Genomic DNA, 4,661 nt, shown 5'->3' with positions numbered 1-4,661 from the left:
TAGAAACGGTTATGGGGTTTTGAGCATAAAGTGAAAGCTAGAAATACAAGGTTTAGGTGAAAGCTCCATAGTATATTGACAGTGTTGTTTTAAGAACTAATTTTTATAACTCATTATAGAACTGAAGGAAATGTTGCAAACAGTAAAGTGAAATTTTGATGCACTTTCGTGTAAAGTGAAAGCTTATAATACACGGTTTAAGTGAAAGCTCCGTAATTCATTGAAAGAGTATATTTAAGAACCATTTTTTGTAACTCACACAGAAATTAGTCAAATGTTGTTAAATAAAATGAAAGCTTTAAAAGTTTTTCAAAAACAGTGAATGCTCGAAATACAAAATAAGGATTTCAAAAAAAGCTCTTTAGCTTAATGAATATATAAATGGCATTTAAAAAAACTACATTGTAAAGGAGATACAAATTTTAAATGAAAGCTGTAGAAAGCTTCCTTATAAAGTGAAAGCTCAAAATTCACATTATGTATTTAAAGAAATTATTATTGGTGTTTATAAATAGTTAGCTCGCCGTCTGAAGTCAAGTCGTTAAGTCTCTTCGATTGTCACTTTTACTCAGCTTCAAATTAAATCTTTCTAAAAAATCAATTGTCGCACACTAAAACCATTCAATGTCACAACACTAATACCACTTAGTTAATACTCAATACTCCCGACACCAGATTCTGGGCACTAATCAAGCAACCAACGAACTCCCAACAAAGCCACAAAAGTACGCCCGCCAAATCAAAGCAACCCTGGCACGTACGAACGCCACCAAAACTCTACACAGACAACAACACTAATAACAATAATATAGACCGATGAACGCCCACTCATTTACGACAAACAGCCAAAAATACTTAGAGACTAGCCAGCGCTAAGACAGTGAGACGATGTTGGTGGAAAATCAAATACATAAAGTGAAATAATTAAAAATCCCTGTTGGCAAATTAAAGCCGCTTAAGTTGTATAGCGTGGCAGACAACGAAAAAAACAGCAACAACAAAAGTAAAGTGGAAGGGAGAAATAGAAAAGCTCATAGTAACGAAAGCCAAGGAGCAAAAGCTGTCAGTTGGTGGCGAGTTGAGTTGAGTTGAGTCAGGGGCTGCTTACAAACAGCAGACAAACGGTGAATCAGACAAACCGTTAGAATAGCGAAAGCCACAAAAAGACAATAAAATTGCAACGTGAGTTCGGCATATCGTTGATAGAGCGATGGTGGGATTTATTGCTGCAGGGCTGGGCTATACTTAGTTGTAGTTGTATTTGTTAGTGCGGCTTTGGGATTGCGCAATTCATTTAATACGTCAAAAAAAGCGGTTACTAAATACTTTTACTTGCACTTTTTGTGTGTACTCGTATGCTTGTTGTTTTTCGTAAGCTTGCCTTTTGTGAGGTACGAAATCCACCAGGATAATTATAAAAATAGAAATAAATCCTTGGCGTTGAGATTAACGCAGGAGACAATAAAATAGAGCCAAACTTATACACACAAAGAGAAAGAAATGTATGGCAGACGATGTAAAAGTAGGAAGTAAAGCCACAATAAAAAAGCGTAAATGAAAGAAGTAAAGATTTAAAGGCAGCGAAAACGAGCAAAGAGTATACATTAAGATCCAGCAGCTAAGTAGAATATATTGCGCAATAATGATGTATGTTCGGTAGTAAACTGCTGGTAAATTAGCACTAAAATTCGGTAATCACCATGGTGTTTGGTGCTTAATTGCCGAAAAGAGAAGAATTAAAGAGAGACATGAAAAAGAAATGAAATATATTGCTTGTTTCTTGATTTTTTGCATAATTTTGGAGAATAGTTTTGAGGAAGTTTTAAACGAACATTTTAAATTTTTAAATAATAACTTTTATTGTAGCCTACAAGCCCTATAAACCATTCGAGGAAAGAATGGAAAATTGGCAACATTGTATAAGTGAACAAAATGAGAGAAAATGTGATTTGGTGCTTGTGACTTTCATATTTACATAATTCCCTAAAATATGGTGATTTTAATACTAAAATACAACCCTGTATTGCTAACAGCTATAGCTTTGAGCCATATAAACCATTCATTGTACAAGAGTACAAATGAGAGAAAAAATTGGTTACACTGTTCGTTTCTTTATTATTTTCATAATTTTGTAAAATAATTTTGAGGAGCTTACAATTTTCAACTAATACTTTTATTATATCAATACAATCTTGTATTGCTTATTTGTATACCGTGGAAAACTGGCAACATTGTGTAAGAGTATCTTCAAGCATTACGATCTGTTTGATATTATTGTACAGAACTCTCCAAAAATCGTGAAGGATACATATTTCCAGGTTTTATGGTAATCTATGGATTATTATTTTTCGTAGTTGAAATCTAGAGATTCTCAGTCTCTTTTCCATTAAGTATTTATATGCAAGTAGTATCACATTATAGTAGATTGATAGAAACTAAAGACTTGTATGACCTCTCTAACAATTATCTCAATTTTTATGGAAAGACATTTTACCATTTCAGCTTACTGACTTTCCCTTCCAAAATTTATGGTAGAAAGTGGTACACACTCACTTTCACATTTTCTACAATTTTTTCTCACTTTGCCTCCTTTATTTTCGCTACCACTTCTCTAGTACGTCTATTTATATGCTTTTAATCCAGCACAAGAAATTATAATTTAAGCAGCGTCTTAGCATTTATTCGTGCCGAAAATCTCGCCCATTATTATTTGTCTTGACTGTCGTCTTAATCTCTACGAAGACAAAGCTTGCTTTTAATGTTTTGTTGTTGCTTAAATATTTTCCTACTCATACTATTCCTCGTTGTTGTTTTTTTTTTATTTAGTCATTCTACAACACGGTTAGCTACTTAAGAAAAATTGTTGTTTTTTTGCCAGCTTTTGTACAATGAAAATATTTACCTTCCACCCTGACAAAGCTAAGAAGTTAAAAACGCATACAAAGCGACATGGCCGCTAACGGGCTCAGCTTGTGCATTCTTTATCATTTGTACTTACTGTGCTAACAGAAAAATGGAGTAACTGTTTGTTAGTAAATTTTCTTAAGAATAAGAGGAAGTCGAGGAAAACTGCTGTGATTTTCTTTGCTTTGTATTATTTTCACATTTAGCGGTAATTTATTTTTGTGCTCCGTTTTTTTAACTTTCCTACCTTGTGCTATATTTGCCTTGTTGTTTTTTAATTTGGTTCTACTAGCATAATATATATGTTGCTTAAGTGCTACTAATTTAAGCTGTTATGGAAATCCACTGCACTTTGTCAAAATGTTAAGGAAAGGTAAGGAAGAGAAGAAGGAACGTTGTATTTAGTATGTACATAGTTGATAACTTAATGCGAGGTTTAGTTATTTAGTAGCTGTTTCTAATACTATAATCAAATAAGACATAAGAACAGAACAAGAAATTTAGTAAAGAAAAAATAATTTATGTTTTATGACTTTGAAGAATTGGAGAATCATTATAAGATAAAATATTAATCAATTATTCCGAATATTAAAGCAATAATCTCCAGCTCATAATTTATCTTCTAAAAATCTTCTCAACGATCGTCAAAAATGTCAAAAGCCAATCAGCTGTTGTCAAATCGCACTGTATTTATCCAGCATTCCGTTATGTGTCAGGATGGCCGAGCGGTCTAAGGCGCCAGACTCAAGTGCAAACTTATCCACTACTAAAATAGTGGGTCTCATATGGAGCATTCTGGTCCTCTCTGAGGGCGTGGGTTCGAATCCCACTTCTGACAAGAATTTTTTTTGGGAATTTTTCAAGAAAAATTGTATTTTTTATGATAATGTGATATGAAAATAAGAAAACAAATAATAAAATATAGTAAAGTTTACAAAAAATTCAACTAGACGTCTCATTTATGACCTGATATTGTTAAATAACAAAAAATTTAAAATTTGTTTAAACAAAATAAATTATTATATTACATTATATAACAACGATTAGAATAATTTTTTGATTTTGATAGAAATTTTTGAAAAGGAAAGCAAGATTTGTAGTAAATACGGCCTATTTATCTGCTACACCGTTATGTGTCAGGATGGCCGAGCGGTCTAAGGCGCCAGACTCAAGTGCAAACTTACCTACTACTAAATAGTGGGTTTCATATGGAGCTTTCTGGTCCTCTCTGAGGGCGTGGGTTCGAATCCCACTTCTGACAAGAATTTTTTTTTTAACAAAAATTAGAAATATTTATTTTTGATTAATAAGATATTATATATTTTTTTAAATTCTTCATTTAATATTATATCTAATTTTTTCGAAGTGTTGCCACCTGTTTTACTAAGAGAAAAATTGAATCTGAAATTGACAAACTGTAATTATTTTAAACAAATTAATTTAATTTTTCATACTTATGTGAACTTTTAAAGCTTTTAAGCATTTACTAAATACTATTTCACACCAATTAGGTTTAGACACGTGATTTCCATTTCTGTAACTCCATGCAATATAGACGTCAACACCCTAATGACAATACAGAAAGGCGGAAACTTTAGCCGCCATTGCCACTTGAAAGCTCCCGGGAAATAATCTGGTTACATTTTCCCCCGCTTCAACGTTCAATATAAATTAAGCGAGCAAAAGTGCAGACGTGGCGCACAAATAAACACAAACATAATCAAAAACACATAAGAGTAGACAAACAAACAGGATAA

The 4,661-nt window shown here is 32.6% G+C and overlaps 2 non-coding genes across 2 annotated transcripts; both read left to right on the top strand.

The window, feature by feature from the left end:
- Positions 1 to 3,615: 3,615 nt before the first annotated feature.
- Trnal-caa (transfer RNA leucine (anticodon CAA)) lies at positions 3,616 to 3,742 on the top strand. The gene is made up of 2 exons: positions 3,616 to 3,653; positions 3,698 to 3,742. It is a non-coding gene; the product is annotated as a tRNA-Leu (tRNA).
- Positions 3,743 to 4,039: 297 nt separating this feature from the next.
- On the top strand, positions 4,040 to 4,165 carry Trnal-caa (transfer RNA leucine (anticodon CAA)). Its single transcript has 2 exons — positions 4,040 to 4,077; positions 4,121 to 4,165. It is a non-coding gene; the product is annotated as a tRNA-Leu (tRNA).
- Positions 4,166 to 4,661: the final 496 nt, after the last annotated feature.

Source organism: Zeugodacus cucurbitae, chromosome 6, assembly GCF_028554725.1.
Source record: "Zeugodacus cucurbitae isolate PBARC_wt_2022May chromosome 6, idZeuCucr1.2, whole genome shotgun sequence".
In the NCBI taxonomy this organism is placed as follows: Eukaryota; Metazoa; Arthropoda; class Insecta; order Diptera; family Tephritidae; genus Zeugodacus; species Zeugodacus cucurbitae.
The sequence above is the reverse complement of the archived record's forward strand: the minus strand, read 5'-3'. Positions and strand labels throughout refer to the sequence as shown.